This window comes from Salmo trutta, chromosome 12 (genome assembly GCF_901001165.1).
Source record: "Salmo trutta chromosome 12, fSalTru1.1, whole genome shotgun sequence".
NCBI classification, from domain to species: domain Eukaryota; kingdom Metazoa; phylum Chordata; class Actinopteri; order Salmoniformes; family Salmonidae; genus Salmo; species Salmo trutta.
Window position 1 is genome coordinate 49857863 of NC_042968.1, and position 12425 is coordinate 49870287.

The 12425-nt window shown below is 42.8% G+C and overlaps 1 long non-coding RNA gene across 1 annotated transcript in view; it reads right to left on the bottom strand.

Annotated features, from left to right (window-relative positions):
• Positions 1–885: 885 nt before the first annotated feature.
• Positions 886–12425, bottom strand: part of LOC115203730 (uncharacterized) — a 31345-nt gene continuing 19805 nt past the window's right edge. The window contains exon 2 of the long non-coding RNA XR_003880241.1: positions 886–1778. This is a non-coding gene — a long non-coding RNA (uncharacterized LOC115203730). The remainder of the gene's footprint in view (positions 1779–12425) is intronic.

Genomic DNA, 12425 nt, shown 5'->3' on the forward strand with positions numbered 1-12425 from the left:
TAGGCCTTGAAATACATCCACAAGTACACCTCCAGTTGACTCAAATGATGTCAATTAGCCTATCAGAAGCTTCTAAAGGTATGACATAATTTTCTGGAATTTCCCTAGCTGTTTAAAGGCACAGTCAACTTAGTGTATGTAAACCTCTGACCCACTGGATCTGTGATACAGTGAATTATAAGTTAAATAATCTGTCTGTAAACTATTGTTGGAAAAATTACTTGTGTCATGCACAAAGTAGATGTCCTAACCGACTTGCCAAAACTATAGTTTTATAGAAATGTGTGGAGTGGTTGAAAAACGACATTTAATGACGCCAATTTAAGTGTATGTAAACTTACGACTTCAACTGTACATACTACCTCAACTAACTGGTGCCCCCGCACATTGACACTCTGTAGCGGCACCCCCTTGTATATATTGTTATTTTATTTTTTACTGCTGCTCTTTAATTACTTGTTGCTTTTATCTCTGATTCTTATCCGTATTTTTTAAACTGCACTGTTGGTTAGGGGCTCGTAAGTAAGCATTTTACTGTAAGGGCTACACCTGTTATATTCGGCGCATGTGACTAATAAAATTGTATTTTATTTGATGATTAGTTGACAAGTACCCGAGGGCTGGAGTTGGGAAACACTGCTTAGGCTACCTGTCACCCCAGTGTCAGTCATCTGTCTCTTGCCAGTCCATAGTGAAGGAGCTGCCGGTGGTGCTGTTGTGACTGTTGTTGTCATCGCAGCAGTCCTCTGCATCAGAGAAGGAGGACATGTAGTGGAGGCCGGTGACTCTGTGGTAGCCCCCCTGGAGAGCCTCGGGAAGGGCAGTCAGTTCCATGGCCCTTCGGCTGGTTCTCCTCACCGACACACTCCACATATCAAACAACTGTGAGCACATGGCACAGCCCATTGTGGGTTTATGTAGAGCGATACACACACAGTGGAATTGGCTCGTATCGTTGAATGCTGATAGACACACACACACACACACGTTTTGTCACATGAAGTCACTGATTCCCACAGATAGACAGCGAGACAGACACCGCTAACCGTTACGTATGTGATATCACTCACACTTATTCACACGGTCAGACAGACGGGTGGACAGATGTGACAGGTAAGTAAGTGAAACAGACATGACAGACTCACTGACACACACAACTCTCTCTCAGTGGCGTAGTCTGACTCAGACCTCCAGTGAGTGAGCGAGTGTGTGTGTCTTCCCTCGGAATGGATTTACAGGAGGACTATTTGAATCCTTGCCCCAGGCCGAGAGAGAAAGAGGTGCAGCTACAACAAGAGAAAAAAAACAGAGGGAGTAAAAAAAGAGAAGTCAGACGTTGGTTGTAGGTCGACCGCAGCAGACAGCTGCCTCACATCGAACCCAGCCCCTAGGGCAGCTCTGAGGTCACCGCCAGTTGAGGAGTCAAAGGGTTATGGATGAGCTCCCATAACTTTCTCTTCTCTTTCTCTTAGTGCAATTCAGATGAGGACAGGCATCCAACACAATGTCAATAGTTACATCAGATATTAGTCTGTTCTGTAAAGTCCTTCTCTAGTGCCAGTAGGGAGGGAGAGTAATGGAAAAAGTGTTAGATATTTGTCCCTCTCTCCTTAATCCAGGATATGGTTAATCTGCAGTACGGTTTACTCTGGCTCCAACTAGTGTTTTCAATCCAAAAACATGATCCTGGTCAGTCTTTGGTCATGCAAGGGTTGTCCTCGGTGTGAGGTCCTCAGGTCAGTGAATGTTTTAGCTCAGGTTGTCGAACAGAGACAAGCCTGAAAAGAAAGAGAGAAGAAAAGAAAAACTAGAGGTTAATAAGAGTCATCTCTCAGTCTGGCCTCCCAGTCTTTCCTGTCCAGTCACACAGGCACAACAAGGCTATCTAATACAGTTGTCTGCTGGGGTCGAACACACACATACCAGTGACGTGCAGTCAGGATAGGCAATGCTTATCCTGTGATAATCTAAGAAAAAAGCTGTTATGAAAATTGTTTTTTTCCTCAATGATTCTGTTGATTATGCTCAAAATGTGCTAAAACTGCATCAAAACCTCAGGAAAGGCGCTAGGGTATTCACGTCTTCCTTTCCATTAATTCAAACCATAGATGCGAGCGGCTATTCCTTACTACAGTGACTTAATGGACAGGGTCAGCATAGGCCTCGCTGCTTTGCCTAGCTTCATTTGTTGCATTGAGCCCATTTCATATTTTGCACATGCGTATTGCATAAACATGTTGTGTGGGTAAACCTCGGGTAAACACAGCACGTTTGTGCGTGTCCCTTGAACTGAACGAAACTAGCAAGCAACTGTAGCAAAAACAACCTGACAACTGGACACTATGCTGCACCTCAAACAAAGTCGAATTTCCAAGAAAAACCTTGGTATAAATTCAGAGACCAACACTAGCGCTTCCTGACCATAAATCAGAGAGGCAGAAAAGCATCTGTTTGAATGCACCAGACTGCTCGACAGACACAGGAACCTGGAGCAGACATCTGATCAAAGATGAGGAATGTTTTACAATATCAGTGTTCAAATGAAAGCCAGGTTTGATCATTTTGTCATCCTTGGCCCTACAATGCTGTCTGTCACCAAGAGGTTTACCCTGAAGGACAGACAAATTGACTTCATTCACAAGTAAAGGAAGGCCTAAATGCATTTTACTTTGCAATTTGAGGATTAGGCTACTGTTGAATGAACATGAGAAAAATTCATTTAATGCATTTGATTTATCAAGCTCGATTTTCATTTTGATTACACTTTTTTTGATGTTTTGAACTGCATTTTTCAGTCATTTCAATTGTTGATATGGACATTTTGTCGATATGTGTGTAATAATATTTCACTTAAAAATATGATTATGTGTGTGCGTGTGTGTTTGCGCGGGCTGGGTGAGGTGCATTGGAAATCCATTGTGAAAGGACATGGAGTTTGCAAACTATTCAGATGAAATGTGTCCATATATTGGTATTTAAGTGCTACCTATTGGTTGTGACTGATTTCATCTGAATGGTTTGCATCATTCTATGGCTGAGCTGAGCAGTGTGTCATTTTGTCAGATGATATGAAATATCCAGCAATCGTAGGCCATCGCTTGTGTATCTTGGCTACATTGGAATTTACATTTGGTGAAAATTGATTGTCAATTTCGGTGAATAGCCTTTGTCACTGTGGTTGTTGGAGCTATCTGTTGCATGGTGAACTTGGGCTTCATCAAGGTTTATTCGTGAGTAAATCTGGCTTTGATAATAGCCAGTGCCTACCCAGCCACCGATCTCACTGCACGTCACTGACACACACAGATTAGGAGATCCAAAACAACATTGACTATTTATTTTATATTTTCTCTGTCTGTCATCTGTCACTCATACAAAGTTTCAGGACAGACAGACGTACCCACCCGAGGTCAAACTGATCCATGCCAGTAATACTAATATCACACACACACACTAATAATACTGAAGCCATCTACTGGCATACTGTTGGCCTGCCCTACACACACCGGGAGTAGGCCAGTAACCAATGGCTACTGCCTGGTAAAATCACCCAAGTGTTAGTATAATTATACGATTATAATAATAATCGTCGCCAAGCTAGCCAAATTCAGTCTACTCATTGTGGCAAATCAAATCAAAAGTTTATTGGTCATGTACAAAGATTTGCAGATGTTATCGTAGGTGTAGCGAAATGTAGCGAAGCGAAACAGTAGCGAAGCGAAACAGTAGCGAAGCGAAACAGTCGCGAAGCGAAACTCCAACAGTGCGGTAATAATACCTAGAAAACAAAATAAAATAATACGCACATGATCGCAAAAGTCAAAAGAAAATTAAGAAATATCAGTCAGAGTGCAAAATTTATTTATACTGTTTATACGACAGGTGGGTCTAATCCTGAATGCTGATTGGTTAAAACCGCATTCCAGCCGGTATCTATTCCACAAGTTATCACCGGCTAAATCTATGACGTTAAAATTCCTATTTACTCTGTTCCATCTGACTGCGCAGTCTCAGTCTCATCAGCCCAGCTAGGTAACTGATAAACTTAATCTCCACTATAAAAATCATCTAGACATTATCTCACCTTTCTTTTAGACTAACATTCAGTTTTCAACAGCAGAGATTTATATAAACCCCGTCTCGCCAACATTTGCAACATTGTTTCAGTATTCAAATTCGATCTCCTGCTGTCCCATAGTAAAAAACGTGTCGGGAGTTGGGACAAGACAGACAGGCAGTCAGCGTTTGTCAGCCAGTCGAAATCATGAATCAGCTGGCATAATGTTTATGGATGTATAAAAATAAAAAATCTATTGAAAAAAAGTCAAATGAAATGAAATGCAGCTGGTTTGCAGTCCTTTCCAGCTTCAGTTTGAAGTGATTGTGTTAGCTGTGCTGTTGGCTAGCTCCTCTGAAAAACAGTGTCCTGATGAGCACATTTTCTATGCCAGGCAAAATCGCACCTCATTAGCTCATTGCTATGGATGTACCCAAATAAATGTCACTAGAAAACAACTTAAACAAATGCAAATGCAGCTACTTTGCTGTTATTCTGGCTGCACTTTTTAACTAGGCAAGTCAGTTAAGAACAAATAATTATTTTCAATGACGGCCTAGGAACAGTGGTTTAACTGCCTTGTTCAGGGGCAGAATGACAGATTTTTACCTTGTCAGCTCGGGGATTCGATCTTGCAACCTGTCGGTTACTAGTCCAACGCTCTAACCGCTAGGCTACTTGATGCCCCATGAAGCCATTGACCCCACACTCTTGAGTGTGTTGCCGAGAGCTTAACCTTTATAGACAATGCAGAGTTCTTATATAGCGAACACTAAAAACGCTTAATCATGGCTGGTCCACCCCTCCCATGCTGTCCGATTTCAAAAAGGCTTTACAACGAAAGCAAAACATTAGATTATGTCAGCAGAGTACCCAGCCAGAAATAATCAGACACCCATTTTTCAAGCTAGCATATAATGTCACAAAAACCCAGAAGACAGCTAAATGCAGCACTAACCTTTGATGATCTTCATCAGATGACACACCTAGGACATTATGTTATACAATACATGCATGTTTTGTTCAATCAAGTTCATATTTATATCAAAAAACAGCTTTTTATATTAGCATGTGACGTTCAGAACTAGCATACCCCCCGCAAACTTACGGCGAATTTACTAACAATTTACTAAATTACTCACGATAAACGTTCACAAAAAGCATAACAATTATTTTAAGAATTATAGATACATTACTCCTCTATGCACTCGATATGTCCGATTTTAAAATAGCTTTTCGGTGAAAGCACATTTTGCAATATTCTAAGTAGATAGCCCGGCATCACAGGGCTAGCTATTTAGACACCCAGCAAGTTTAGCCTTCACCAAACTCCGATTTACTATTAGAAAAGTTTGATTACCTTTCCTGTTCTTCGTCAGAATGCACTCCCAGGACTTCTACTTCAATAACAAATGTTGGTTTGGTCCAAAATAATCCATAGTTATGTTCCAACAGCGGCGTTTTGTTCGTGCGTTCAAGACACTATCCCAATGGTAAATAAGGGTCATGCGCACGGCGCATTTCGTGACAAAAGATTTCTAAATATTTCATTACCGTACTTCGAAGCATGTCAACCGCTGTTTAAAATCAAATTTTATGCCATTTTTCTCGTAAAAAAGCGATAATATTCCGACCGGGAATCTGCAATTAGGTAAACAGACGAAAGAAAATATATCACTGTCGACTCGGGCACGCGCCTAAGTCCTTTGTCCTCTGATCGGCCACTTGGCAAAGGCGATAATGTGTTTCAGCCAGAGGCTGCCTCGATATCGTTCAGCTTTTTCCCGGGCTCTGAGAGCCTATGGGAGCCGTAGGAAGTGTCACATTACAGCTAAGATCCTGACTCTTCAATAAACAGAGACAAGAAGAACGACACCTTGTCAGACAGGCCACTTCCTGCATGAAATCTTCTCAGGTTTTTGCCTGCCATATGAGTTCTGTCATACTCAGAGAGCTTCTTTGTGTGTCCTGTGTTTCGTTGTGGGTCTGTAGAATTTGTTGTAAACTATTTTGTAGCCGGTCCTGCAGGGGTATGTTTATGTCAAAAGGACTGTGTTTTTGATTATGGAAATTGCTCACTTTACATTAGTAATTATTCTGTTTTTGTTCCCAAGGGGGAAGGAGAAGGCACCTTGGGAGTGCTTAGGCAAGAGGCCTGCGGGCACACATATACCCGTAGTATGTACTCTGTCTATGCACACTAGGTAAGACCTGGGCGGACCACCCCCTGTATAAAGGTCAGCGCTGTCATGACTGTCCTGATCAGGTCAGGATACAGGAGACCACCACCCTACAGATTATCTCCCAAACCCCCAACTGAGGAGGAGAGATCTAGGGGTCTGAAGATGTGGGGGTTTTATGACACCTCATGCCCATAATACAGAGAAATTCCTTTGTCCTAACAATGGAGAACTGGCCTCAGAACCTTAAACATGCAATAAAGGAACTTTGGAACAATGGTTTCCGTCAGCCACAATGGTGGTTATGACGAAAAGTGGAATATTAAAATGTATGTAACTTTTGTATTTGTTTTTAAAGGTTAAGAGATGACGTTATTATGAAAACATTGTACCTTTAAGAGTTTTCCCAGTATATGCCTGATGTTTATACATTGTACGCTGTTTGGAAAATATCCAAATCAAACAGAATGTTTTGGCAAAGATGAAATGTGAAGTTAGTGTCTAAAATCGGATTTTTAGCCAAATCTAAGCCTTGCCCCTGTACTTGGTCCGCCCAGAGAATCGCCCTAAAGGCTGTCACACCCACCTCTGACCCGAGGGTATAAGACAGGAGATTGGAGAATTAACATAGGAGACTATTGACCCCAAGCTGCAGCCAAGGTCTAACAAAGTCGACGAACCCCAAAACGAAACACAAGGTTGAAGACAAAGAAATATTTTTCTACACGAGCTACGGACGAGTAGCTGTGTCTAAGCGGGTGAATTCAAGCCGAACCACCCAGCCTCCACTCTCGATTGAATCGTGGTATCGACACCATTCGAGCCGAAGCTGTGAGCTCTGAGCTACAGAGCTGTCTGTCCTCAGAAGACCCCTTTCAGATCAAGGGTGAGGATCAGACCACTTAGCCAAGAAGGACACTGACATCGTGAGGACAACCGGAGAGTTGCGCCGTAGAACTGCGTCATTTAGAAGCCTAAACGACCCACGCGGAGCTTCCCACCTGAGAACTACAACACGTAATTACATCATTATATTCTGACCCATAAGAGCGGCAGTTCGGGGCAAGGCTAATTTTAAATAAGCATGGCTGACAAATGAACCCAAATGTATATTTCTCTCGTGTACTTCCTTTCTTTCTCTCTCTTTAAAATCCCCATTTTGGGTAACAAGCGCCAGAGTGTGTTGGCCCGTTGTACTAAGTCCTAATCAATAGCTAGACTGTGTTTTGTGTATGTGCATTTTTATCATCATTTTAGCTTGCTAGTAAATAAATAATCAACTAAGATTGGTGTGGTAAATTCAGTGGTAAAGCCCGGGTCCGTGCAGATTCCCGGATTATACGACTTTCAGATAATGAGACTGTAGAGGAAACTGATTAATTTAGCGACTGTTGTAATCGATATTCTGATATCCTTTGAGTTAATTTGGGAAATAGAAACTCAATCAAAACAATGTTCCCATGGTGCCCCAGGTTAATGAGTTAATAATTGCTTGATTCATTGCTTAATTCATTTAATCACGTAATTATAAACCGTTAATCATTCGATGAGCAACAGTCGTCACATTAACTAATACAACGTCACGACATATGGCGCCCCCTGTGAGGAATCTAAGATAGGACTAGGCCGCACTGTTGTGTTATTCCATATCAATTGTGTAGCAATATATATACATTCCATTAATAGCTATAGGCAGGACTAGTGCGGGAGAGAAGTGTGTGTGTGTCGTTCCATTTGACCCAGATACTGGTCGGGAGAGAACGACCCCTGTTGTATATCTGACCAAAGCCAGTGTGAAGGGGGTCTACTGAATGCTACGAGCTAGGGCATATGTACCAGCCGATGCAGGCATTCTGAGAAATAATACTAGTTGGGCCTAACGTAGTGTTATTTCTGTCGATCGCTTTCAGGAGTGATCTGACTCGGTCATAAGTAATTGCTAGAGCAGAGGACATATGAGCCAGCCATTACGGAAATTAGAGTAGATATATTCGTTTGACCGAAGCGAAGTTATTATCTCTCTACCTCTCGCGTTGGGTAACGGGGAGAGGTTAAGGGTTGAACGTGAGACGTCACCAAGTAAACCCGTTCCCTTGTTGGAGGGAACATCCCTTGTGCGGCAAGGGGGAAACCCCGCGCAAGGAAAGCTAAGCATTGCGCCAGATGCTAAACTGACAAAGGGGAGCCGCCATTTTTGTTTTCCTCTTTGTTCATAGTGAATTCCCGCGTTAGACGGGAATCCTGTGTGACCTCAGCTTGGGCTATCCGTAACCTCTGGCGAAGAAACGCCAGTAATTTTTCGTGAAATAAGTCAGGTTACGCTGTACGATATCTAACCAGTCTCAACGGATTGGATATCACTGTCTCATTCAATTTAATATACATTAAATTGCTACACTACCTGTGCAGGTTGGTTAGGGGAATAATACACACACGAATGTGCCATAACCAATGAGACATTGTTAAACTGTTCCACGTTAACTTAGATATAGCAACTATTTCAGGTTAATTAAAGCTAATTCCTTTAGCCTATACAGGGTTGACTAATCATTCAAATTGATTAATAGATTAAAGCTGTTTTACCAGCTTAATGGTGTTTAGGTAGATTTTTTTACAGTTTTGTAAAATTCTATTTTCACTGGTACCCTGTCGATTTTAGCTTGTGTTAACAGTGACCTCCGGTGGTGAAGAATCACCAGTAATTATTTTTAAATAATTCAGGGTATGCTGTACGATATGTAACCAGTCTCAACTGATTGGATATCATTGTCTCGTTCAATTTAATATACATTAAATTGCTACACTACCGTTCAGGTTGGTTATTGGTATAATACGCAAACTAATGTGTTCTAACCAATGAGACATAGTTAAACTTTTCAATGTTAATTTAGATATAGCAATTACTTCAGGTTAATTAAAGCTAATTCCTTTAGCTATACGGGGTTGACTAATCATTCAAATGGATTAATAGATTAAAGCTGTTTTACCAGCTTAATGGGTGTTTAGGTAGACTTTTTAACAGTATTGTAAAATTCTATTTTCACTGGTACCCTGTCGATTTTAGCTTGTGTTAACAGTGACCTCCGGTGGTGAAGAATCACCAGTAATTATTTTTAAATAATTCAGGTTATGCTGTACGATATCTAACCAGTCTCAACTGATTGGATATCATCGTCTCGTTCAATTTAATACACATTAAATTGCTACACTACCGTCCAGGTTGGCTATTGGAATAATACGCAAACTAATGTGTACTAACCAATGAGACATAGTTAAACTTTTCAACGTTAACTTAGAGATAGCAACTCTTTCAGGTGAATTAAAATTAAAATTCCCAAATAGCCGATACAGGTTAGATTTATCATTAAAATCGATTTAATCAATTAAACCTGTTTTGGCAAGTTCAGTAATAACCAACTCACATTACTGACCCAGTCTTGATGATTCATTGACGTTTACAAACTGAGTTAAATCGTGTTTGCAGCCTCCAACTAAAAACCCCAAACATTACGTAAATTGAAATAACTGACAATCATAATAATGAGCAATCCATCAGATGGGTTTCCACCCATTTCCCCTCTAATCAGTGGACCTTCACCCACGGAAAGATTGATCGCGGACCTCAGCAACGATGCAAATCCTAACTATGCCGAGGGGCTGAAAATGTTAGATTTCAATGCCATAAGCGAGAAAAATGCAGACATTGCGACAGACGCTCTTCAAAATAGACCATCAGGCGGAGGCCTTGTGAAGGTTCTCTCCAGTTTAGCCCTCAACTATGCCCACCAGCAGAGATGGACAGTGCACCAGTACCTCAGTGCCCAGCAGAGGCACGAGCAGGAAGCTGGGGAGTTCAAGGTACAGGTGGAGAGAACCAGGGAGCTGGCATCGAAAGCCGAAAAAGATAAGCTACTGCTAGCTGAGGAACTGTGTGTGAGAACAGATAAATTGGAAGATCTGTCTAACACTTATAACAAAGAACGCGAACAAACTCTTGACCAAGTCCGTATTCTAAAAGAACAACTCGGTTTAGCCAAAACTAAATACGATGAAGTCCACGCGAAACTAGATGAATCGGAAGAGCTAGTTAGAAAACGGGGCGAGCAAATTGATGCCCTACAAACGGTTGTGAATGAAACCACTCAAAGCAATAATGCTCTATTCCAAAAGCTGCAGACCAAAGACGATCAGTTAATGAACACAATGACCAAGTTGGAGGACAAAACAGCAGAACTCATTGAAGTCGCTGATTTAATGAAGGATGAGAAAGACCAGGTGAGAAAGTTGGAAAATGTGACCTCTAAACAAAAGGAGGACATCGCATCACTGGATCTCTCACTCCACACTCGCGACCTCTCCCTGCAAACCATGACAGATAAGTATGAGGCCGAGCGAAAAAAGGGCGACACCTACGTGTCGAAAATAAACACCCTCAACTCCCAGGTGGACTCTGCGATGCAGCATAACGCCACCCTTAGGTATCATCTGGAGGAACTCCAGAACAGTCACGCGCTATCGCGGGACAACCAATCCAAGCAACCTAGCTCACATCCGGAGCTAAGAGAACGAGGGAATGTAGATGACAGGAGATTTCAGCCTCTTTCTCGTGGCCATTCGGCCCACAGTGAATTGGGGCCTCCTCGCCAACACAACCACAGCTTGACTTTTCCTCTTGACCTCTCGGCCGACAATTCTCCACGGGAGAGTGCAGATGCTCCCCGCGCACTTGGCGGGGATCGCCTTGACAAAATCGTCAAAAACTTCCGCCTCTTCGACCCCGTTCCGGGAAAGCCAAACGACACTGAGACATTCTTAGCAGACATAGAGGACGCCTTGGATGGCTACCCAAACGCTACGAATGCAGACAGGCTCTATCTTTTGAAGCGAACGTCCAACAGACACGTGACAAGGTTCATCCGTCTACAAGAGCAACACGTGCAAAACGACTATGCTAAACTTGCCACGGTTTTGAAAATAGAATTCAGTGGTTCTGCGACTCGCAAACACGATAGTTCGTTGGCTAACAATATCAGACAAGCTCGAAATGAACACCCACAAGCCTACTATCACCGGCTTCGTTCAGCTTACTTTGGCATGCTCACTGAAACAGGAATGGAAGACCTATTGCCGTTCAAACAACTTTTTCTGTCAAACATGTCTCCCAACTTCATTAACTACTTGGGCCCTACTGCCCACGTCGGGTTGCCAATCTCGACGCTCCGAGAGCTGGCAAGCACCGCTTTTGAAGCATCAAAAGCAAGCCGGGCTAAGAGCCCGGACACCTCGACTTTCGAGCTTAGGCGGGAACCATCACTCGAATTAGAAGGGGCTGCATCAGGGACATATGCTGTAAAAGAGGACGATCAAAGGGGGTGGCTACCAAGTAACCACCACCCCGACAACCACCGCCGTAACAATAGCTACGATGAACGTCCCCAATCTAACAGGTCCCGTAGAGATCAACCTAGCCGACATGCCCCTCCGCCTAACTCTCACAAAGGGTCAGGACACAAGGGTAACAAGCGTAACAAGGGCAACAAAGTGTTCAACAATGATTTAAACGCTAACCGAAATGATATAGAAGCTCTGATAAAAGATGTACTGCATCGTAAGAAATTTGAGAAAGAGGACAAGGATAAATCCTCATGACTAGGCGTAAAATCATGGAAACCGAGTCCGCCGAAATTCATGCAATTCAAGAGGACGCAAACATTTCCATTACCCCCGCCCCCACTCGAATCCCTGTCCAGGTACCGCCCGTTCTAGACACAAGCCCGCAGGTTTTGTCTACAGACTTGGACACGGAGGTGGAGATGCACGAGATAAGCAGCTTTGCAACAGATGATTCCTCTACCATTCCGATAGAGGACCCACTGGGTCACGTAGGTAACTTATCTGTCTTGGAAATCGACGCAGATTACAAACCGCTCCGTTCTCCCAACCCACTCCATTTTGTTGGGGATATGACGAGAAAAACCAACTCGAACAGGCCATACCTTAGAACAGTCCTGGAGGACTGTGTGACCTGTCACGCTCTGATAGATTCGGGTTCAACAATTTCCCTCATATCCGAAACCTTGCTGGATGAACTAAAAAGGGCAGTGGACCCAACAAAACGTTGGTTGAAAACGGAACATTGCGATACGAATCTTCGAGGTTTCACTCAAGCTACCTCGCCCCTAACCAAA